Source organism: Ostrea edulis, chromosome 3 (assembly GCF_947568905.1).
Source record: "Ostrea edulis chromosome 3, xbOstEdul1.1, whole genome shotgun sequence".
NCBI lineage: Eukaryota > Metazoa > Mollusca > Bivalvia > Ostreida > Ostreidae > Ostrea > Ostrea edulis.
The window spans coordinates 3,304,500-3,331,787 of record NC_079166.1 but is presented as its reverse complement, the minus strand read 5'-3'; the positions used below and the strand labels follow the sequence as shown (position 1 = coordinate 3,331,787).

The 27,288-nt window shown below is 33.8% G+C and overlaps 1 pseudogene; it reads left to right on the top strand.

Moving 5' to 3' along the window:
- Positions 1 to 27,288, top strand: part of LOC125676780 (uncharacterized) — a 55,038-nt pseudogene that overhangs the window by 617 nt on the left and 27,133 nt on the right.

The window sequence follows — 27,288 nt, the reverse complement described above, 5'->3', positions numbered from 1 at the left end:
CACGTTAATACACATGTTGGATGATGCAGCCAAATAGAAAATGCTGATATGATAGGATACTCGTTGATTAATTTAATACTTGCTTAGCAATTGCAAAATTTAATTCAATGATTCACTACAAATGCAACCAACAAAAGAAAGGAATGAAATATATAAGACTTCAAACTTTTGTATAGGAATTTTAGATGGCCATGTTACGAACTTTCTTTAAGACTTGTTATAGCCGGAGAAATTAATTTCAAAAACGAATTTCTATCTCACCTGTGTATTTTGATATGTAGATGTTTTGTCCTGATAACTGCTCAAATCTTTCAATCTTTATTTCTGCATAAATATTCTGTGTCACTTTTTACGGAAATACTGCATGTACAATTTGGCCTACGATTTTGTATCAAATATTATATAAAAAATATATGGGAAAGATAGTTGATTAAATATGCAACTATGGTAACAACATATCTTCCCCCCTTTTTAATGAAATACATTACAAAATGATAAAAACTCCTATTTTCAAAAACTGGAGTAATTGTTGAACTTGTAGTAAATTTTCCTAAAACTATAATTTGGTTTCTATTAGAACATGACCAATAACTGTTGCTAAATGAATGATCAAACTTAAAATCTGATAGATGCACACTTGTTTGTTTTGAAATTGGTCAATAAAATGGAAAATTATCTCCATATAAACTTTATTCACGGATTTAGAAACGACTACGTTTTTAATCATGGTGCCGTAATACAAACACACATATTTGTTTCATAATTACCCGTAATCCAAACATTATGTTTTCTCCCATGATCAGTCCACAAAGAAGAGGTGACGATAACAAACAGTGATCAATCTCATAACTCCTATACGAAATTAAGAAATAATTATCGCGTTTTCATGTATGTTGCAGGATAACCTCCGAGGTCGAGCAAGGTTGTTTTGAAATATAAAAGCCAATATTTCGACACCAAGGAGGTTATCCTGCAATATGCACGAAAGGAAGAACATTATTTCTATTTCATTACAGCTCAAAAATATACCGCCGATCGTTTTCCAATATATATGCGAATAAGGTCACTGTGACGTCATGACAGTTTCCGAAACGGCCCGTATTGTTTTTTTTGTTGTTGTTGTTTTTGTTTTGTTTTGTTTTTTTTGCTGAAGAAAAAAATGATATGGTGGGAGTATTTTAAATCTATCTTGAAAAAAAAGCATTTCAAGTATTTCAGTTTGATGTTAACGGATTATATAAATTGCTTTAAATATATTTCAAGAAAAAAATGCTTGAGCATCGGCAGTTAAATGTTCACATTCATCGCTCTCGGAAGGCAGATGTTGATGACAAATGTTCGTCAGTCATTTATGAATTTGTTCATTTTTATCGACTTTATTGTAACAGGAAAACCCAAAAGTGCAAGCGAAATGTGCATCATTTTCTCATAATCAGCTGATACGTATCAATGTATATCGTAGAATAATCATCGCGGCATTCCTTTGATCTTTGCAATAACCGAGGTAGAATACAAAATAGAAAATTAGGCAAACAGACCCCTGGATGTACCGGAGGTGGGATCAGGTGCCTAGGAGGAATAGGCATCCGTATCGATCGGTAACACACGCCGTGAGTCTTATATTATGACCAGGTAATCCGTAGTTAAAATTGATATGCAAAAAAAAACAAGCATTCTGAGAGTATTGCATGACAATACATAGTCCCCTACCGGTTGCAAAAATTACTGTACCACATTAATATTCACGAGTTCATTATATATGTTATGGTAAAAGGGAAACTAGGGGAGCCAGGATAGCCATGACTGGAAATCAACTACTATCCGGGTAGAAATTAGACCAGGAAAAATTATAATTAGGTTTAGGTCTTTAACCAAGTCAATAAACTGTGACATGTAGGTGATCATGAATAATTTAGCTATATTGTTGTATTGCTATGCTAGACGTTTTAATGAGTGTCGTACTCTTATCTCCAAAGATTAGAAACTTGGATGTAAACTAACAATTCATGCTATTTTTTTTAAGTCCAAGGGCCATGACTTAGTGCAAAATCAATGAACCGAGACGAAATTCGAACTCGATCTGTAACGTGTCATGGCAGAGCAATGTACCAAATAGCAAATGAATATCTGCAAGGACCACAAAAAAAAGTCTGGAAAACTGATAATGCATGTTAATTTTCTAAATCCAAGGACCATAACTAAGTAAAAATCAACGGACCGAGAAGAAATTCAAACTTGACCTGTAACTTGCTATGGCAAAGCAACGTACCAAATATCAAATGAATATCTTCAAGAACAGAGCAAAAAGTGAGAAAAACTGGACTGACGGACAGACAGACGGACGGATCTCAAACCTAAAGTCCCCTTCGACTTCGTCGTGGGACTAAAAATTAACAACGAAACTAAAAAAAAAATAATGGCACAAATTAACAAACTCACTAGATAATGAAAACAGGAAAGATATCGAACAGTGATCAATCTCATAAATCATAAAACAGAATGAAAAATTCATTTATCGATTATATAGATCTCAGTGATTTAAAGACATCACACAGTTTATTTTACATCTGCTTCATGTTTTAATGTTTTACTGAGCATAAACGTTATCGGCAAACTAACGACTTAAACATTAATGCAAACGAGAGAATTACAGTTTCATATTGATATAGAAGTACCCCTTTATCATCTGCAGATATTGTTATACCTAGCAACTGATTTAATACACGACAGTATGCTCTATGTATAATCAGTTTAGAAAACGAAACAGTTAATATTACAGAGGTTTCAACTTAAAAGTCAGCGTTCGCCATCCTCGTTATAATGATTTTAATTGCAAATTCATATAATTAGGTCGAATGTAGTCTGATTGATTGTATAATGTTTAACGTCCCACTCGACAATATGTTTTTTAATTTCATATGGAGACATTGTTCGAGGGTAACGTTCACCATATTTTCGTTAGTAACCCTCAAATAATTCTGTTTGAAATTCTCAATTACCAATAGTTTCTACAAACTTTCTGAATCGTTACAATGGTAATATTGTTACTGTTATATATAGCAATAAATGCGTGGAAAATTATATTTTCTGTAACAATAAGTTATAAAGCCATAAGACCTATCAAAAAAGTTGGTAGCACTGCCCACCAGAGAAAGAAATGCATTAATTGTGCCAGTTAACTTGTTTTCAAAAATACTTTTTTTACGGTGACGATATAGAACGGTTACTTGGAAATATTCAATTCAAAAAAGGTGTTTTTTTTATATTGTCTCCTGATTACAGTTGTCACGTGGAGTCACATGTCCGCTATACGAAAACGTATTACGAAAAACGTTGTGGTTCTTGGAGTAGGTGGTGGAGATGTAAAAAAATCAAGGTAATAAACGTTATTATTGGATTCAGATTATTTATTTCCTTAAGTTATACAACTCATCGATTAAATACAAGATATCTACAAATATATACAAATGTCTTATATGGATACCATACACATGTAATCATTCTTTAGTTTTGTATCAAATTTGTCTTCTTGTTAATGACATAACTTCTCGTATCTATCAATATATTTAAGAATTATGTATTTTATTTGTCAACAATTAGTCCATTAGATATAAATATGTATAATATGTTGTTCAAGGTTAGTTGCTATGCATTTTAATAAACACGACTGATGAAGGCTGGTAAAACGGCTGAAATATTTCGAAGTGTTTTAATGTTTTTTATTATATATATATATATATATATATATATATATATATATATATATCAGAACATACATGTACTTGGTATTTATCATACGCATGTCAATAATTACCGAGAAGCATGGGGGAATAATCGAAGAAGATGACGGCCATGAGCATTGTTAAAACGCCACCAAAAATACTGTTTAACGATAATGGATTTACATGCATGGTATTGTATATAAAACATCTAAGATTTTCCTTTGCTCATCCTTTAACGCTGATATTTGTAATTCGTGAACAATTTTCGTGGATCGACACCATTTCAGTAAAACGATTCCTGATTGACCCTTGATTCTTTGTCAAGCTGCTGTTATTGGTCGAATATTTAATGAATTATTCATGAGATTGGGGTCACTAATATGACCTTAAATGTAAAACTTATACGGTACCAATTTTGATGCACCAGATGCGCATTTTGACAAATGTCTCTTCAGTGATGCTCAACCGAGATGTTTGAAATCCGAAATAACAATGAAGTTTTAGAGCTATTTTAGGGAAAACTAGAGTGCCAAAAACGTGGAGTTGAATTCGTCTAAGGATAAGAGCTATGCGTGAGGGAGATGATCCTTAAGTTTGAAATGAATTTCTAAATCTTATAACAGTAATTAAATATACATCCGTATTTTCAAGCTAGTAACGAAGTACTTAGCTACTGGTCTCCATCGATACAATGTTGTGAGATCCTTCTCCATAAATTGCTCTCACGTATATACTATTTGACGAAAAACACTAGCGAAACTGAATTATAACATTATATGCATTAGATTAAAAAGGGTACAATCTAAATGTTATGATTTAAAGCATATATGTTAAAAAGGTTATAATTTGTATTGAAACAAATATAAATGTATTATATGAAAACATATCAAAATATTATTTTCTAAATGAGTTTTCTACTTTTGCCCAACAGTGGTAGCCTTCGCATTGATTGATTTATTACTGTAGTTCATTTTATCATTATCATACGACACATTAATAAGTACATAGATATCCACTTTATGTGCAATTTTTTAATACATCAAAACGTACCGCAGTTTCCAGAATGATGAGTCAAAATCGTCATATGAATGTGAAATAAATCAACATAATTCTTACTTAATGAATTCTGTTTTTCTTTAGATATAAGAAAGTCATAAGCTACAGGTGCGCCGCTGGATGGAGCACGCATGGTGGGAACACGTGTTGTTATGGTAAAGTATATCCCCGTTTAAGAAATCTAATTAGTTACATATAATTGTGTGTGTATATATATATATATATATATATATATATATCACTGAAAAGGTCACGACACCGTTGATTATTTAAAACTCAAACTTTCAACGCAACCCGCTTCTTTATCAAGAAACATATATTACATAAACTAATCGCACACACCACGAAATAACGACAAGTATTAATAATCTACATTGTTAACCAGAATGATACACTGTTGTACTGAATGAGAGAAATGGTTTCATTGTAAGCGTGTTTAGGTGGTAGGGAAAATGTTCTTTGGTTCTGAAACATGTGGATAGGGGGTATACATCAAAGTCAGATTATGACATACTAATGAAAAATCATATTTCCCTTTTATGTTAATACTTGTATTTCATATCAATTGGTGAAAGGTGATAATAACGAACAGTGATCAATCGCATAACTCCTACAAGCAATGCAAAATAGATAGTTGGGCAAACACGGACCCCTGGACACACCAGAAGTGGGATCACGTACCTAGGTGTAGTTAATAAATAATGACCCTAAATTACATGTAATCTATATATACTGGTGCTAGTGCACAAAACATGCTCTGAGCAGGTTCCCCTTTTTTGCTTTGATTTTTTCTCATTTGGGCTAATCCACATCACCCCCACACCATCACAGTACCATACATGGGGATTTAGACACTGTGCACAATCAAGAACCCTATCTGCCTTTCTCAAAAATCTAACTTTCATATGGGGCCATCCACCTTCCCTCTTAGTTACAGATCTTTTGCTGGACCATGCATGTTTTGACCGGACTTTCTTCAGCAACTGACCACGTGTCTTAGTTTCGTATTTGCACCCATCTATGTGCTAGGAATCATGGCGATACCTACATGTTGTATATCAACATTGTTATTAAGCGCTCAGCTACATCTGACATGCATCCTAAAATTATTGTATAGATTTTTACAGATGTAATATCACTTCAAATAGGGGGCATTTCCATTTTTTTTAAAGTTGAAAATTATAGAAATCAGACAAATTTAGAGGGAAAACTTCCAAAACAATGTGATTGTAAAATAAAATGGTGGGAAGATAATGATTTGGAGTGATTAAGTTTCAAAGAATATTTGGTAGTCCGTACCATTGTTGATTCTGATATGGTAAACAGTGTCGACAACGAAAAATAATATGATTGCCACAAGAACACGATTATGCAAAAAAATCAATCAAGTTAATCAATAATAAATCTCGGATTAGAATCAACAATCCATGAGGTGAGTGGGAGCGAAGTCTACGGAAAAAGATACTGTATTATTTTTTAAACTAATATATTTCTCATGGTCAAACAGATTAAAGCCGCGATCTTGAAATTCTAATATCGCAACATAAAGAGCTATGCGAATCCGTACTTTTGTTTATTTAGAATACTATTTTATCATAGTTTAGGGGTCTAATGATGATATATTGGTGATATACTAGTTTTCAAGGTCAATACAGATTTTTCTTATTATCACCCACTCTTCTTGTAAAAATAGTTAAAGCCGAAATGTCGAGACCATAATATGAAAGAGAGAGACCCTGAAGAGTACTACTACACCACTTGCACGAAACGGTACGAAACGATTCTTGCACGGAACGGTGAACGGTTTGCACGAAACGCTGACCACTTTGTAGGTGTGGCTTGCACGCTTTGTGAACGGTCTGCACGAAACGGTAGGCGTGGCCTGCACGAAACGCTTTGATTTTTACGGTATTTTTTGGTTCAAATAGTTTCAATATAATTGCATCATTCTAGATATTTAAAAAAAGGTTGAAAAAGAAATGATAATGATTCATTTTAAAAAGATTGCTCATGTACGACGCGGTAAATTTCATTTTGCTTATTAAATCAATAAATTATGAACACGTTGGAATGAAAACAAATGAATTCTGTTTTTTTTTTTTTCGGAAATACAAAAAATATGCAAAAATTATATCGTCATGGAACATTGATGAATCAGATTTTTATTGATTTCTTCCTCTATTCAATTCATTGAAACTGAATGTGAAATTGTTGCGTCTGTTTCGCTATTTTTGTACATTCATTCTGAGTGTCATTAAAATATATTTGCAATTTGTATATTCCAGGCCTCTTCCCAAAGACAGATGTTGAATAAACCTATACATTTTATATACATGTGTATGTGAATGAAAACAGATAAAATGATTTAAAGAAATTTTCGTCAGGAAAGATTAAAATAGTTTTGGGCGGGGAGAGGGTTGTGAACGGTCTGCGCGAAACGCTAGGCATGACCTGCACGCATTGATTTTTTTTTGTTGTTGCATTATTTGTTTCATCCTGGGGTTAGTTTAAAGAAGGAATAGTTTAATGTATTCCGAACACGTTGGAATAAAAGGAAATGAATATTTCTTAACTTCGGAAATCAAGGAAAAAAATGCATAAATTGTATCGTCATGGATATTCATTATTCAACTTTATTCATTGCTCAATTCAATTAATTGAAAAAGTCGCGTCTGCATCGCTATTTTGTATATTCAATCTGACTGCCGTTAAAACACGTGCGCAATTTGTATTTCCAGGATTCTTTTCAAAGATTGATCTTAAATAAACCTATACATTTTTGCATACGTGTATGACAACAGATAAAATGATTTTAAAAATAGAATTAGCCAGTCGATAAGAACCTGTCATCTTGGATAAGAAGGGAAAATACAAAACAAAAAGGAAACAATCAAAATATGATTGAAATAGATTGAGAAATAAATCATATAAATGAATAAATAAAATAAATAATGACTAACTACAGTAATGATCAATAAAATATGCGAGCGGATCTAACATCCAATTTTAATTAGATTGTTTAAACCTATAGAAAACTGCATTCATTTTTCAACAGAATATTATAGAAGATCTTTCAGCATTTCAGGGAGCACAGTGTGGAATGCCTTGAATCAAAACATAAGAAACTCAACGAGTGTTGCGTGTTTTAAGAGAAATTATCTTAGAGATTATCACCATACTTTTTAAGCTTCATTTTGTATTCTATTTATCTTACATTCATAATTATTTCTTAAGTTTATATGTATTCTACTTCTTTTAATCTGTGTTTATTTTACTAATATCTGTCTGTATGTATGTTATATGCAGGACCATATTGAAAACTAGCGTTATCGCTAAATATGTAATCCTGGTTAAATAAAGGTCTTATTATTATTATATTATTATTTTTGAGAGACAAAAGATGTAGACACCTCTGTTGTCACATTTCAATTGCCCCGCCCATTTCCACACCTTCTGTAGGAATGTTAATTTCAAATACACGAAATAGCTTACCTCTATTGTGGTAAAAACAAAAGGGACCTTGAAATTTGCGTAGAATTTACATGTTATACACAGGTCGGTCTTTGCATTATGCAGATAGTTCCGATAAACAATTTTGATGAAAATATTTTTTATTTAAAAAGAGAAACTTGATGTAACAAATGTAACAAGACAAATGAATTATCCCTATCTACAAATGATAAAAAAAGATAACGAGGGCAGAGATATACAAGTCCCTGCACTTGCTAGAAACTACTGAGGGTGAGAAAATTGTATCGGATTTTGCTCTGCCTAAAACTGTTTTCTTTCGATTATTTGCAGATTGTCACTGTTGAAGGCCTGTTTTAGAGACATTTTGAGATAATTGATCAAATTCCCAACAATTTTACCTGTCCTACATCCCATGCCGAAATAAATTGCAAGGTCTGTACGTTTCTAAGGGCGTGGTTTGAACGATTTGCACGTTTCTATGGGCGTGGCTTGATCCTGCACGAACGAGTCTTGCACGAAACGATTTGCACGGAACGATGAACGGTCTGCACGAAACGATGAACAGTCTGCACGGAACGGTGAACGGTTTGTACGGAACGGTGAATGATTTGCACGAAACGCTGAACGGTCTGCACGGAACGAAACGAAACGCTTTGGAGGTGTAGTTCAGGGTCTGTATTTACCATGCACTGTCTAAGGGAGATAATTGGATTTCAATTATAATATATTGTATTAATATCGAAGGCCCGTCCGCGAAGCAAGGCTCTAAAGGTAACACGTATGTAAAAGAAAAATTGAGAAAATCAGCAAAGGAATAGAAATAATCTCTGAATACATCTACTGAAAGTGTTGTGATCCATATGGGCGTCGCAATATTGCTTTGTTCATTAGTTGCTTCTAGGGTTGTTCGTGTTTTAATTTTGAATGCCAAAAATAAAAGACTGACGTGTTATTTGTAATTCAAACACCCAGTTTGTTAAACATTAATGGCGTGATTATTATTACAGTTTTTAACCAATCCCTAATTATAAAAACAGTAATACGACTAAATAGATGAACGAGTTCATCAGTTTCTTTAAATAAGAATATACGATATACTTACGGTTACTTTTTTACCATTTTGAATTTATTGGTTAATTTTGTTTGGTTTTAACGGCCTTTTTAATTGCATACGAGATGTATTGTTGTTGTTTATAATTGTTTGCTTTGAAAAAAGAGAAAAGGTCGAGGCTAAATGTGACGTCACAATGCACAGTTTAGGTCGCCTTGCGTTTTATTCCCCGCGTTGAATGGATAGGCGGATCATGTAGAACTATTGTCCCCATATCAATCCCTTCAATATTGAGATGTTACTTGGTGTTTAGCGCAAGGAAAATTTCATTAAAAAATATATGTTTTAAATGAATCATAATCAACCGTACTTAACGGAATTATGATTACCACTTGGGATACGCCAATGATCATTTGATGCTTCGCTTGGTCCAACGGTCATACCGTATACATATTATAGAAAAATTATAAAATACAAAAAATAACTGTACAACATTATGTATGTGTATTTCTTCTTTTTTTAATGCAAGGTGAATATAACGAACAGTGATTTAATGTGATATAAAAATGCTTAATGTTACATGTATATTAAATTAACTCGTCATTCACAGTCAACAACTCTCGATCGGGATCGGGATCGGAATACGAAATTGGATTTCTGATATCCGGTTGCAAAGTGAAACTGCTTCAAGTCTTCATTGAATTATGTACTAATTATACGTTACATATTAGAGAACTGTTCCTTTAGATAAAGAAAGTCACAAAATAGATACAAAATGAGGTACTTTATTCATTTCTGTTACTGAACTTTCGTCGGTGAAAATCTCGAAATGGCGTGTTTCACTGTGCATGTTGACAGTAAGGTCCACATTTTCTACGTGAGTATTTTGATATTTGCTTATGATTTTTTTTAGCGCATATGGGATATGTCTCTGCTAGGAATAATGAAAGCTATCTTACCTATGTATGTAAAGATATATTCAACAGGGGATGGCTACTCCTCCTAGGCACCTGATCCCACCACCGGTGTGGACACACCAGAGGTGTGATTATGTGCTTATGAGGAGTAACCATCCCCTGTTGACCGGTTACACCGACCCTAAGCCCTATATCCTGATAAGGTAAACGGAGTTACCCGTAGTCAAGATAAGTGTGCCAAGAACGGCCTAACAATCGGTATGAAACATGTCAGACAGCATTTGACCCAATGATAAGTTGTATTGACGAACTAGATCGTTAACAATCATATAATTTGCGAAATGCTGACTTCAATCGAGACTGTTGAAACCCCTGTACCATCAACTTGTTTGGCAGTAGCTTGCCTTGATTTAAAAACTGGCTATACGCAGTACATGATCTTGCGTATCGGATCAGTCGAGAGATATAAACATCATGAAGTGTGATAATGGAATATTGCTACATAAATATGGTAAAACTCATACGGTACCAATTTTGATGCACCAGATGCGCATTTCGACAAACAATGTCTCTTCAGTGATGTTCAACCGAAATGTTTGAAATCCGAAATAACAATGAAGTTTTAGAGCTATTATAGGGCAAAACAGTGTGCCAAAAAAGTAGAGTCAAATTCCTCTAAGCATAAGAGCTATGCGTGAGGGAAATAATCTTTAATTTTAAAATTAATTTCTACATTTTATAACAGCAATTAAATATACATCCGTTTTGCTACATAAATATGGGAAGTTGACGGTGGAGAAGCTGAAATCATCCTGTTTGTCATACAGCTGAGTTCTTATGGAAATCATGAAATTGATCATTGTTTGTTATCTTCGCCTTTCATTTAATGTTACAGATCCTATGCAATAACTTGTTTCAATTTTCAAACATTTTGTTTAGTGGTATAGTGCCAGGACCCCGCAAAAAGTCGACCAAAATAATAGGCATTGTTCGGAATTCATTTCTGTATATCTTGGGAAGTGTAAGGAATCTCAGAATGAACTTTGGTAGTATTGTAGATTGATTATATATGAGAATATAGAGTAGAATATAGAGTAGAATCCGATAGCATTAGGTTTATTGCTTTTACATCGGCTAACTTTAGTACATGTACCCTGTATTCAGAGTTCTATACCTTTGCTCTTCAATAGTAAGTTCGACCCCAATTGAATACAAGCGATATAATTGTCTGTGACAAATATGGGTTCGTAAATCAAAAATTATTCTAGATGCAAAAACCTCAACGGATATAATTGTCTATTTCGAAATCGGTTAATGGTGTTTGTTATCGAATCTACCATTCATATAATGCTATTCTGAGCCTTTAAATGTATAGAAAATGACAGCAGTGTAGGTATTTTTTTGTGACTGATATGTATCAACAGTGACTTTATTTTATATAGCAATATGTGAAGGAAAGATCACTCTAACAGGTGCTTGCTATCAAGCACAGGATATATCCACGAAAAATGGAGCGAAAAAAATAGAAACAAAAGGCGACTGTACTTATCCGGGAGTTTGTACCGGATGCAACAAATATTACTACAACAACGGAGAGAGATGTACAGGTATTATAATTTCTCATTTAGATATTCTTCTTTCATCATGTCTTTTTCTCAATGGCAAAGGAAATTGTATATTAAACGATAAAACAGGAAATCAAGATAAACATTGCTATGAAGTCTTTATCAATAGCAGACTTTTTATTTCATGTCATTGACTGGTTCAATAGAACACACAATAGTTATCCTATCTATTGTCATCATACAGATGTTGTTATGTAACAAAGTAATGGGATATTTTTTTCTTACTATGTTTATGAAACAAAAGCTGGGATCATATTGGTTTTACGCTGTTATATTCTTATTATTTTTCTCCAGTAATTTTAGAAACTACATAAGGGATCGATATGAAATCTTTCTAGGAAGATAGTGTCCAGACTCCGGGAACATGAAACTGTCTTTAAAGTTGCACTTAAATCTTAAGACTGGTCTTAAAGTGGATCACAAAAAAAAAAATCACTTAGACTTAAGATTAGTATTTTGTCTTAAAATTTAAGACTTCCTTAGAACTTTCTTAACTCTCTAAGACTGTCGCTAAGTTCATTCAAAATGGCCGCGCTGGTTGCATTTTTGAAGCGAGAAAGAAAACCTGAGCCTGGTGTCCGTCGTTGACGACTCTGCCCCGACCAAGAAACGGACAAGTCAGTTGTTTAGGAAAACAATAGACTGTCGGTAGATCGAAAACACACGATCTTGACGTTGAAAATCATGTAATGAAAAAAACAAATTATGCCTTTTTGTCAGCAAACTATTCACGCAAAAATATTGTTTACAGAAAAAAGAAGTACCTGTGATTGAAATTTAACACCGCTATCCCGAACAAAAATTAGAGCGGGTGTATTCGAATAGGCATAAATATGACTTATGAGATCAACTTATCGCAGGATTGATCGCCCGATTATACGTTTCACTACCTATCAATCGTAGTTCATAAAGTAGATGTAAATGTGAAAGTAGCACGTACACGTACAATCGTTTCACTAAAAAGTTACGACTACAGAAGTACATGTATTTACCTGACTGAGTTTGTTGATAATTTGGAGGAAGAAAACAATTATCCCCTACTTGCAGTCTGCATTTACACACGAATAATGTGCAGTCCAAGCCCAAATTTGAAATTAATTTTTGCAACGCACACCGTTGACAAAATGAATAAAGGCATTGAATTTAATACAATTATCGCTTCAACCAGTCTTACATTTCTTTTTCATTCATTACTACTACTTAAGAAGAGGGAGGCGACGGGGTCAATACATCAAACTTTGTCTGTACATGTATGTAATAACTAAAACAATTTCCTTTTTGATACAAGATTGCTACAAGTAGCCATGTCCCCTACCACCTCAAAAAAGTTGAAGCACAAAAGTTCCATAACTCCTGTCAAATTTGTCAAATAAAAATGGGGGCGCAATATGATCAACTACACATGGTGACTAACAATTCCACAAAATATGAACAAAATCCATTGAGCGGTTTCAGAGTCCACAATGTGTTCCTATAGTGTAGCATGTACAAATTCAACAAAGTCCCATAACTCCTGTCGAAATTGTCGAATCAAAATCCCGGCATAATAGTATTAACTACACATGGTGACTAACAATCCTACTCAATATGAACAATATTTGTTGAGCGGTTTCTGAGTTGCGTCCACAAAGTGAAGTGGGACGGACGGGCGGACGCACGGACACCGGTATTTCTATATCCCCTTCCGCGTTGCGGTGGGTGACAAAAGTGTGTGTGTTGCTACTTGTATGTGTCTCCGTCAGTATTAGTGATCATAAACTAGACGTTGAGACACTGGCTATGTTGTTTAAGTCATTTATTTTTTATATCTTATTGTTACCTCTACGCAAAATGTTCCTTGTTGCCATAGCAATTTAAGATTCTAGACTTAGACTTAAGTTAAGACAATCTTAGTTAAGATTTGCTTAAGTTCATTTTGTGATCCATTTAAGTCAGCAATCTTAGCTAAGTTCAAATTTGAATTTAAAGTCAAAATTTTGACTTAACTTTAAGACAGTTTCATGATCCCGGAGCCAAAACAAGTCATTTTGTCTGGATGTGTATACACGTGCATTTGATGTTTAGTTCACCAACTTAAGGATAAGTCTAACATTTTTCTTCTTCATTGAAAGTGTTTGATATTTAGATGGTAGGTATATAATAATACAACAAAGAAATCATTTGATAGTTTAGTTTAATTCAAAGATAAGTCATATTTCCTTTTGCTGCTTGTCTCTTTTTGAAAAATGAATCGATGAAAAATATTTATTTCATGAAGAACTTGCTAAGGGCATGATTATCGAACTTGCTTTAAAATCAAGCTTGTCCATCTATACCACATTGTTTGGAAATGCACTGCGGTGACACTGCTGGTTCAACAATTTGTGCCAACTGCGAAGGAGCGGATAAGCTTATGGATAATCCATATCACAGAGTCTATGTTAGAAGTCATGATGAGAAACAATGTCTACGTATGTAATTTTTAAAATTATCCGAACTGTTTTAAAAAGTAATTTCAGTGACTCTTTTCTGTCTCATTCCAATCTACATAACATAAGACTTTGTATATTCACTGTCAAACTTCGCGGAGTTTCGAAGCATATTTAAACAGTTTGAATTTGAATATGGTATTATTCAAAAGCATTAAATCAAATGATGAACAACATGTAAGTTTAATGAGTCTATGACTAGATACAACGATAAAGTGATAACGTTAAACATTTTTGTGAAACATTTCCATTACGAAAACTGATTTTGTTCCTTTAATAAACAAAAGTATATCTGATTTTAGAGACCTGTTCTTGGCGTACAGACAGCACCAGGTGCTACCCTGGTTACTGTGAGGGTGAGCTTGCAGACAAGTGCAACTGTACTCTAGGATTTACTGGAAAGCATTGTGAACAAAGTAATCAGTAGTACCGTATACCAGGTTTTTTTCTGCGGGTCTAAAATTTGGTGATTTGATTGCTCAAAGGTATGATAATAATTTTAACGGAATACAATTTGGCGGACACTGAAGAGTTTTCTCTCATGCAAAAATTGAAGTCGCATTTGGGTGCATATTTGGTGAGTGAAGTTTAGCGGAAAGCAAACGCTAAAATATGCCAAAAGTATCAAGCCTCGGAAAAAACCCGCTATACAGTATTTAATTAATGGCGCGAACAAAATTGAATTTCAACTCAAATCATAAAGGTCGCTGTGTTAAAATTTGTGTCATTTCGATATCCCTCTCAATGATATCAAGTTACTAAAAATCCTGCTAATTTCTGGAAAATTAAAAATCTTGAAAATTGTATTTTTCACAATTTCTAATATTTCATATTAGTTTTTTCAGTGACAGAATATGCGGACATTCTTGATAACCTATTCAAGCTAAGAAACAATCACCATGTGTTGACGAATCCGTCTCATTCTGTGGATCCAGGACCTCATCCTGTTGTGTGGTCTAATTACAAAAACTGGAATCTGGCAGAAACGGAGTGGAACGCTAAATACGTAATTAAGGAACGACTACCCACACATGAATCTCACTATATAAAGAAGTTTATCTACGGCATCATAGAAGCTTCTACCACTCTTAATTATACATACACTGTTTGGGATGCCTTAAAGACTATTGTTAATGTAACAGACACAACCAACTCGTCGATAGAGTCAAATTCTACAGTGGACCCGGTTGTCAATGTGACGTACGGTAAATCAGCAGACCTTTATCTTGTTTCTACTCAATTGATAATGAAATAAAAGAAATAATGTATTAGTTAGAAAATCAAAAATAGAACTTTTGAATATGTGTTTCCATTTTAAATGCTTCAACTTGATGTGGTAGAATCAGATCCTAATGCAACTGTAAGCTACTACGGAATAGAAGACATGCTTTTAATTTCCACATGATTGTTTCTCTGTTAAACCAAGTTTTAAATGAACAGAAAAATAAAAACTTCATATTTTAAAAGTTGCCATCATATCATAAAATATTACAATTTCACCATAAGAAAAGATTACATTGACAACAATATTCCACAATTATTTGCGATAAACATCGTACTTAACTTAAATTGATATAATTGCAGTTCCTAGAACGAATCAGATAATCGATCAACACGAATGTTCCCAGGCGTCCAATACCACACCGGCAACAACGTCCTTTAGATGTAACAAAGTATTTATTCTGGAATCTGAATCCAAACCATTCAACTTCAGCACTGGAGACACGTACGTATTCTCACCATAATAATACCTTATTGAATCGAGGGCAATAGGACTGTCTATCTTCTCCTAATACAACCTTATAACTAACGATAGTTCACGTAATAAAACGTACATTATATATATACTTTTTATCTACCTTAACTAGATCCCTTTATTTGCATAATAAGTATATACATTTTGTTTTAGATTAACATTCACAATACAAGCCAAAATTGGAGGACATCTTGTTATGGAAAATAGAGAAGAGGAAGAGAATGAAACTCATTATTTGATTGGAACAACCGCAACTTTGCAATATGTTTTCCGTTGGGACTTTGTTGATCCTTACCATTGTGTAGAGTATGCGGAAACGAATAGCCACTGTAAAGATCCACTTACAGTTCCTGACCTGACTGAAGATGTAAGTCTGTAGATATTGTAACCGTGGGGTATTAATGTAGACACAACACAGTTGATTTTTTCGTTAGGTTCTATATTTGTGATCTTGATGATGAATATAATATATATACACTCTACAAAACATATAACAACATATCAATTACAGTATTAACATAAATAAATTATCAAATTGTTATGATAAAATCTAGATATCTTACATTTAGCATAGGTAATAAGATAATTGCATTACACTGAATTAATCTGTACTATGTAATAGAACATAACTTCTATTTTACTCAAGCAAAATAGATTGAATATAATAAATCTCAATTATGAATGCTAATATACAATACCATAAGCAATAATTACAATAGTTACCGAATTGTGGATTCAGGCAAAAGAAAGAATTGAAACCATGTCTATGGTGTATTTACAACACATCAGACCTGTGTATAGTAACACACACATTCACACTTTATGTAAACATATATAATAATGTCTTACATCAAGGCTGATATTATCAAATCTACCGATACATAGCATTAATTATATATCAGTATAATTTACTTTAAAAACTATTGATACATTTATATTTGATCATTACTCTCTTTCTCTTACATACATGTATAACTATAACTCATCATTTTCATACTTCCATTCATACTCTAGAATTGTTAAAGGAAATTATCAAAGAAAGAACTTACTTTCAAGGTCTTCAATAGCTTGTCCATTTTCCTTCAATTTTTAGATAATGGCAAAATATGTAGCACGTACTGACAATCTCTCTGACTGCTAACTTCAAAGTGATTTAAATTTACCGAATAAAACTCTCAAGAACTTTGACCTATAAGACCTTCCAATAAAATTCCAGGAATACTTACAGTGACCAATCAAAAACTACTGACCTCTAAACTAGTCCTCTGCCTATACTTGTCTTGAATGAATAAAACACCAAAGACAACTCTTATTCTAAAGAAAGATAACTCTGGTTATACTTCAGTAATAGAAACGTGCAGTGTTGGTTAGTAATATGTACATGTATTTTATATGAGTATTTAGTTTGTATTATTTATTTACAAGTATTTAATTGGTATTTCAATACTTAATTTTAGATTATTTTAAGTTTAAAAACACTTCAAAATAATACATTATCACAATACTACAGTCACTGTGTGTCTTTTGAAATGTATTCCACTACCATTGTGCATTGCTGAAAGAGTATATATGATATATGCACAAAAGTTGATGTGTAATGCAATGTATTAAAAAGTTTAATTATTGACATCAAGTAGATATCTTCTGTCTTTATTTTATTTTCAAAAAATGGTAAATGCTTCTTTTGATTCCATGTAGAGCCTTATGAATAAGAGTAAAACGCTCTGCTATGACGTATCTTGGAATGATAGCAACAACATGGTCCATTTTGTTAACTTATTCAAACTTGTTGTTTACATTATCTTTCTCTCAAACTTTGTTCATTTCTTACTTCGTTTACATAGCTTATTTTCATTCATTTATTATTTATTTATTTTTTTGTATTTGTTACTTATTATTATCTTTTATGAATTATGCATGGTTAAAATAGAATCTCTCTGGGTACGAGTTAGCTTTACTATTTGTCAACGTAATTGGGTTAACTCGTTCCACTTGAGATTAATTAAGTTTATTGTTTTTCTTTTCGGACATTTTGGATCAGGTCTTTGGACGAATAAGGTATGTCCTAATTCGCTCCACTTTTAACATTGATTGGCAAGCCTAAAGACCAAAAACATGTAGTCTGCGTTGTAAATACGTTGTAGATTAGTGTAGTTGTAGTACTAGATGTATTTATATGTAGTTTTTGTTATTATGCTCTGTTGATATTGACCACATTATGTAATTATTTTCGTTTGTCCTGAAGAAGGGACGGGTCGTCCCGAAAATTTGACAATCTCGTTGTTCGTGTCGTTGGTCATTTTAGTGCTTTGTATAATTTTTTGTATTTGACCTTGTATCCATGTTGTGGACCCGACACTTTGAGGTATCGGGTGTTGTTGGAACTTTAGTGCTTATATATATATATATATATATATATATATATATATATATATATAAGTAAACTATCATAAACATTCATAAAATGATAAACATGGGCCTAGTTAAAACTACATGCATTATAACTGAAAACCTACACAATTATATGCTGATCATATTGTAAACCAATCGTATCGTATCGGTTTGCCGGAAATGTATGGTGTTGCTTCGTTTCGTTCTGCAAATTTCCATATAGAGTATAATTTGTCCAAACCGGCCTCTGTCAATTCCGATCACAAAATATAGTCCCCAACATTTCTTCAACAAATCCTTTATTAATAATTCCCTGTACTCTGGATACTGCGTATTCTGTATATTGGCCGGCTTACACAGTCACAACTGCTGTTAATTAACTTTAATTATCCTGTGTAAACCGGCCCCTCGATGATACACCACCCTAATTGTTAGGTCAATCGTATTTACACGAGGTCCCAACTGCTCGTAATTAGCTCTATAATTATCGTATTTAAATCAGTTACCCCACGATGACCAACCTGTCGGTGTATTTGATTGACCACTCGCGGTGAACACAAAGGGTGTCTCAAGGGAAGTCTCAGGTAAGTAAAAGAGTTCAATTGGCGATGAGTTGTAGTCAGTTTAAAATAAAACCTGATTTTTGGGGGATGCATTTTTCAATTATGACATAATATGCTTAACGTAAAAACCTTTTCCCTTCATTCGTTTATGACGTCGTTATGTACGTGAAATGTTAGGACGCCTTTATGACGCCAGACCATTTCAAAACTATTTTAAAATGTAACGCCTGATGATTCTAAAATGAAAGCGCTTGCTTTAAAATTTTAACTTTGTGTACTGTTTATTCTATTTATTTTAATATATATATTAAAGCCTCGTTAATCCGGACGCCATTAATCCGGACGCTTCACTTTCCGGACGATTTTTCTAGGGAACGGAATTTTTATACGTTATTTTGCATCTTTAATCCGGATATTCGCGTTCCGGATCCGGATGGTCATTTTTTACTACAAAACGTTAAATTGCATTGAAAATTGTACCGTTAATTCGGACAGTATTTTTTTAGGGAAGGACTTTGTCGGACAATTTTAGCAAGGCGTAAATTATAAAGAAAACAAGCCAAACTGTCTAATTGAAGCAATTACCTGTACCCTGTCAACACCTCCCTTTGATTAGGTGTTGTGTGATGATATGTCAGTTAGATATATAAGAACGTGCCGATCGAGACATTGCATTGCCAATCTTTGCACATAAGATCTGTATTGCGTGTAGTGTTGAATTTTGTAAATAAATATGTAGCATATTATTTGATAGTCTTGATCAATAGCCTAATAGTATTAATCAATCAGACATCATGCCGTAATGATATACTGCTACACATATCAGTTGTACTGATTCGTAAATTGATCTAGGCTTATTCAAATCTAAGGAGTGTAGATTATACTTCTAGATTCTGGATTTTATACTGTTAAATGGCGTGAAATATACATGTATGTTCATGCACATGTATATGTAGTAAGTTTTTATTGATTAGAATATCAAGCATGTAGATTGTACGATGTACGATGTGTACGATTGATTCTTGTTACGATGTTGTAGAGCTTTATTGCTTTCGAATTTCTAAACTTTGGGTAGAAGTGAGAAAATTGAGATTTTAAGAAAAATTACAATTCAATTTTGTATGTACTCGTAATGTTGGTTTCACCCGAGTTGTGTTCCGTTGTTATCGCTTCATGAAAATAATAGGTGCGCGTGGTTAGATCAAAGCAGTAGTAGGTCTTAATATTACGAGCTTAAATAATTTTGTTCTCCCGATATTGTCTTGGATAATTATAGAATAAGAAATATAAACTCTGGCAGATGGAATTTTGGTTAAAGAATGTTGTCAACTGACATGATAATCACGAAATTCTTAAATCAACCGTGGACGATAAAGATTGTTTTAACATACCGTCGAACCCGTGAATCATGACAGATGGAAATCACCGGTCTCTTTAAGAATTGAAAGTGTGATGAAATGTTTAAAGTGTAAATGATTATGTTAGTTATTAATGATTTATTTATAGTTACATATATTGCTTCATTATTTGTTATAGTGCTAATATACATGTACAATGTAAGCATAGGCATAATACACTGCACATGTATATTTAAATTTTAGTGCTTTGAAATGCATGTAAATGTTAACATTTTCATAATCTATTTACTAATGCAAATTGTTAAATCCAATGATAGAATGTGGCTAATTCACTACGCATCAATAAAGTAAGCATATTGGTTACTTATGTAAAGATAGAAAACATGCGATTCAATTATCCGGACGCTTCATTTATCCGGACGATTTTGCTGGGAACCAAAGTGTCCGGATTAACGAGGATCCACTGTATATATATACAACATGTTTCCAAAAATACCTATTATATACTAGAATTTAGATTTCATAGAAATAAGCTTTGCTTCTCAATTAAAGTCCTTAAAGAGAAGCAAATAAGGATGATTTCATCTACACCCTTTAATGATGTAATTGCAAGTTTAAATCAATCTAAGAACAAATATCAATCTTTCATTAAAAATATCCTTGACTTGGAAAATGAGTGTTTGTAAATGCTGTAAATTTGCTTATTCTATGTTATGGTAAAAAACATTTTTTCGCAAAACTTAGTTTTTGTCCACCTGACACGAAGGCCCAAGTGAGCTTTTGTGATCAAAATTTCTCTGTTGTCTGTCGGCGTAGTCGTCGATGTAAACTATTTACATTTTATCTTCCTCTTCAGAACCACTAGGCCAATTTCTACCAAACTTGGCACAAAACATCCTTGGGTAAAGGGAATTCAAGTATGTTTAAAGGGGAGATAATCACAAAAATCTTTAAAAAATTTCTGAAGAACCATTTAGGTCATAGTAGTAGAAATTTAAGTGAAAGTTGCCTAATTTGGAGTAGATTCAAATTGTTCAGATCATGGTCCCCGAGAGGGTGTCAAAGCTTCAAATGCTGCTATATGGGAAAATCTTTTTCTCCAGAACCACTGGGCCAATTTCAATCAAACTTGGAACGAATCTCCCTTAGGTAAAGGGGATTCACGTTTGTTGAAATGAATGGCCATGCTCTCTTTAAAGGGGAGGTAATAAAAATGCAAAAATAAGGTGAGGGCATTTAAAAGTCTTCTCAGGAACCATTTGGCCAGAAGAGCTGAAATTTACATGAAAACTGCCTGGGTCCTGCGGAAGTGCAATTAAAGTTTGTAGAAATCATGACCCCTGGAGTAAGGAAGAAACCTCAATAGGGGTCAACATTTTACACGCTAATGTATAGGGAATTAGACTTTGCACAAAGTATCCTTAGATGAAATTTGTTAATATGAAAGGCCACATCCGTCTACAAGAGCATATAATAATTGTTGAATTTGTAATCAAGATTAATAATTAATTTAGTTTTCTTGATCTTTAGTCGTTACCTTTGGAAACAAAATTTCTGAATCAAGCCGGTTGTATAATGATAGTTTTTTTCAAGCTTGTTTATTGCAAGGAACTGCTACTCAGGTGAGCGATGTGGCCAATGGGTCTCTTGCTTTTCTTATAACAAAATAAGATTCACAAAAGTTTGGGAGCAAAAAGATCAACATAAAGTATCAACCAAGGGTCAACAGCGATTAACCTCATAAAATAACAATTATCTATTAGATTGAATTCAAATGTTTATTGAATTATTTTCTTCAGTCGTCAATTACAATAAACTGGAATGATTGGCGTGATGACTTGGCGGGATTGCAGGAGTATCATTATGAGATTCAAGAACTCTCTAGCAGAAGTAATATATTGCAGGAGGATGGACTTGTTAAAAATGAAACCGGAATTCTTTTCTTAAACGAATCATCGGTAATGTATTTATACTCAAATCTATCAAATGAATTCTACAGTGATTTCACCTACAACCAATCATTGTATCTTTGTGTTCCAGAAAACATTAAAACTATCCGGAACTGCAGGACTTTTTTCCATCCACTTGACAGCTTATGACAAAGCGGGAAACTATAAGACTACCAGACGTCTCGTTCTGTATGACAGCAATTCGCACGTGTCACACAACCCGCTACGGGCGACCCGTGTCCAAACAGGATCAGAGAAAACAAACTACACATGGATTGTTGACAACACAACTATTATTGATGTCCAGTGGCCGAAGAGATTTCGAAATTCATTGCATGATCATAATAAATGGCTTGATGAAGTCTCAACAAATCCCAATATATCAGAGAAATATGACGATTATTCAGGATGGCGGTCTATCACAAAAGTAAACAACATCCAAGGTGTGTATATACGATGTACTATTCATATTGTCACTTCGACTTCAATTTATTGCATTGTAATATAGTTTACACATCGGTATATTTATTTCAGATTTATAATTGTAATATAGCTTGCATTATTCATCGTAGTTCCTAAAATGCTCTGTTGCTTTGAACACACAAACATCAGACTTAATAAGGATTTGATATATGATTGTACCATTTTTTGTAGGCTGTGTTGATTTTAAGGTTGGGTTCTTTGTTTATGATGGATTAGGAGTGAGAGATTCAAGAGAGCTGACGTCAGTTAGTGATATATCCAAAGAATCGGAGTCCTTGTCATTGGATTGGTCGGATGGAGATAAAGTGGTGATAACGGTTGTAGCAGTGGATAGTTTTAATAAAACTTTGAATGATACGCTTACAGTTTTCCGAGACGCTACGCCTCCCATTATAGAACACTTGTGGTTGACACGCGGAGACAGACTGAACATCAGCGTTCACAGGCTTGAAGACTTTACGGAGATGACGTAATTAATTATTTATTTCAGATATGCAATAAAGATACTATTTCATCAAATTAATTCAAGAAATGAAAGATGAAGATAACGAACTGTGATCAATCTCACAACACCTATAAGCAATATAAAATAGAGTTGGGCTAAAACGGGCACTTGAATATACCAGAGGTGGAATCGAGTGCGAAGGATGAGTAAGCATCCCCTGTCGACCGGTCACACCCGCCGTGAGCCATATATCTTGATCATGCAAACGGAGTTATCGTAGTCGAAATCAGTTTGTCAAGAACGGCCTAACAATTGGTACGAAATACATCACAAAAAAATTAACCCAATGGTAAGTTATATTGGCAAACTAGATCGAGATAACGACCATATAATTTGCGAAATGCTGATTTTAAATGAGACTGTTGTAACCACTGCACCATGATTATGTCAGTAACCTGCCTCGATTTAAAAACTGAAGTTTGCTATTTAAAAATAGACGAGGGTATGAACTGCTCCTTTTTTATTTAAGTATACCGTGATGGTGCGTGACGTTTCATATATATATATATATATATATATATATATATATATATATATATATATATATATATATGAATTTTCAAAAATGAAATTTAGGTTATGTATTTGCATTTCATTTTCATTTGTGTTGGAGTTTTCAGCCATTGAAATACTTTTAAAAAGGTACTATGTTGATCAAGATTCATACGCGTATTGTTTACAACTACAACACGCTGATTGATTTTATATTGTTTAAAGTCCCTCTCTAGAATATTTTACTCATATGGATACGTCACCACAGTCGGTGAAGGGCCTCAAAATTTAGGCCTATGCTCGACACTTTGAGCAGGGAGGGATCTTTATCGTGGCATACGTGCTGTGACACCGGACCTAGGTTTCTTCGGTCTCATCCGAAAGACCGCCCATTTAGTCGCCTCTTACGACAAACAAAGGGTACTGAAAATTTATTTTCAACCGGATCCACATGGGGCTATCATGTAAATACGTTTTAATGTTATTGAAAAGAAATATGGTTTATTGTAATATATTTGTTAATCATTTTACTTAGAATCTTGATTGTGACATTCTAAATTCATATCTTACAACACGATCTATATTATCTAGCATTGAGTGGATGGCTTATGATTATCACAGTGGAATTGACAGTATCTATTGGAGGCTATACGATAATTTTACTGGACAGAACATCATTCATGGTCATGAAGATCTTCTTTCTCAGGGATCTTCCCAGGTAAGCAAAGCTGGCTTATCCGGAGAACCTTTGTAGATTTCAATATGCATACATACAATCATCTATATGTACTATCTGACAGGACATGGCAGAATGCATTCAGAATTACGATAACTCCAGCAGGGGACCTAACTGCTACCAAACCAGCCACTGGGGAGCATACCATAGACATTTTCAGGTAAAACCGGAAGTGAAAAGCAATGGTGGACTCGTTGATGGCAAAGACAGTGGCGTACATGATTCCGAGTATTTCTTAGAAGTCAATGCAACAAATAAGGCCCTCTTATCTACAGTGCTAAAAAAGAAGGTATATAACCGTTTAAAATTTGCTGCATTAGAATTTAGATGAGACATGCTTACTTCTACTAGGTACCTGATCCCGCCTCTGGTGTGTCCAGGGGTCCGTGTTTGTCAAACTATCTATTTCGTTTTGCTTATAGGACCTATGATATTGATCACTGTTCGTTATCTTCACCTTTTGCAAACACAAATACACTCACACATTAAAGTTCAATTCAGATAACGATCGATTTGTCACCTCCACAAACCGGAACAGTCCAAGATGGATTGAAAGGAACTCATGAGATGGACTTTCAACAAAGCAAGACACTGAACGCTCACTGGGACGGTTTCTTTGACAAGGGAAGCGGTGTCATGTTCTACATGTATGGCTTTAGTAATGAACCCATTCCTGCCACTGACTTCCAGCTAGATTCCAACAACTCAGTCGTAAAGTTTTACAAGACTAATACATTGAAATTTTCATTCAATTTTCATAATGCTGATATATGAGTAATCGTATACTTATATTTAGATCTAATTTTCTTTAAAGGTGAGAGAAACATGTGCAATGCAAGTAACTCACACGACCGCCGCTGAGGGCACATATTACGTGTGTGTTGTTGCCTACAACCGAGCTCTGGAGCCTTCGAAGCCAGTGTGTTCTGACGGGGTCACTGTAACTACCACTGTACCAGCAGTGTCAGAAGTGGACATTAGTAATGCTCACGTCACAGAGAGTTTGGTGACAGACGTAGGGAGAACTATGTATTGGGTGGTCAGTAGAAATAGACACAGAAGATTAATAGCTGAGCCTACAGCGGATTGTGTGTAAGTAAACCTGCTTTCTTCTTGTCCGATAAGAACTGCTCTCAGAAATTTAAGTTATAATTGTATTATTTTGTTGATTTATCAGGAACAAGGCTGCACCGTTATCTGACGTTGACATGTTTCCGGTTGATTACCACAAGAACGGTTCTTATGTTCAAGTGAATGGATCAATGTTTTGTGTTAACACATCAACAACGTCTGTCATTTCAAGTCCTGTTTTATCAAAATCATCATACGTATGTACAATATCAGATATCCTTTCCATTCAATATGTACATGTATATGCATATCAATTATCATCTCTTGAAGATGAATAAAATATTTTGTATTATATATATATTCTGTTTGAACAATAGCATCAGTTTGAATTTTGGGAAAACTCAGGTAAGTTTAATGTCTTAAAATTCGATGGTTTTGAATGTAAACACGAGATTATCATCATTTTTCTTTTTCCTTTTCGTTAGTTTAGTTATCAATAAAGTCCACGCCCATTGGTTATGAAGTATTCAAGGTTTTAATACTTTGACAGATATTGTGATCTAGCAAGATAATTTAAAATGAAAGAAACTAATAAAGAATAATAAAACAAATCTATAAGCATTGTTACAATAGAATAGCCGTTTAATATTTGTAGATTATTCTCTCGTGGTCTGCTAATGAAACAATCATCCACGATTACGAAGTTGGACTAGCAACAGTGTTTGGAAGCAGAACTCCGGATGTAATGGCTTTCAGATCTACTAAACGGCATCGTCATACTCATATGATGCACACAGATCTACCTGAGGGAGAACCCTTTTACTTTATCATTAAAACAATCAGCAAAGCAAACGTTGAGGGCATTCAAGTAACGACCGCTATACGCACTGAGTTAAATTTTCCTTCATTTAGAATGGCAGTGTTTATTTGTAAAATAGTATCTACTGGTAGTAATGTGGACTATATAGAATGAAAACATACAAAGAGAAAGATCGTTATCAAATATGTTGGAAACGTCACTTTTGAATTCGCACAAAAATTTGCACAAGTCTTGTACATTTTGCTGTTTATCAGTTTCATTTTAACATTACTTCAGATTCTCCGACATCAGCTTCCCATATTTGTATGATGACATTCCATTATCATCTAAATATGCTGTTTATGTCTTTCATTATGCGAGAGTATGTTAATCGTGTGTTCAATTTGTAAACCAAGGTAGGCTACTGACAAATAAGTAGAAGTTACAGGTGTTTCAACAGTCTCGTTTAAAGTCAGCTTGAGAGGTGAAGATAACGAACAGTGATCAATCTCATCTAGCAAATCCTATGATCGCTATAATGATGCAATATACATCCTATATTCCTTACTATCTCATTTCAAAATTTAAAAAAACCTTTTCGAAATGTATGTTGCCGTACATACATTAAATAGAAGGACTTATGTTTTTTGAAAGTTCAAATCAGTTCATTTTTCAAGTTGATATCTTTTTGCGATATCTTTTTGCATCACATACAGATTATACAATTCCGAAATTGATAATATGAATTCTTAAGATATGGTGTCACTTGTTGAGTAAATAACGCAAATGACACGGGTGAAATTAAATAAGATATAGTAAAATTATGTGTAAATAAGGTTTCTTTTACCGATCGGGACCCAGTTGCACGAAGGTCA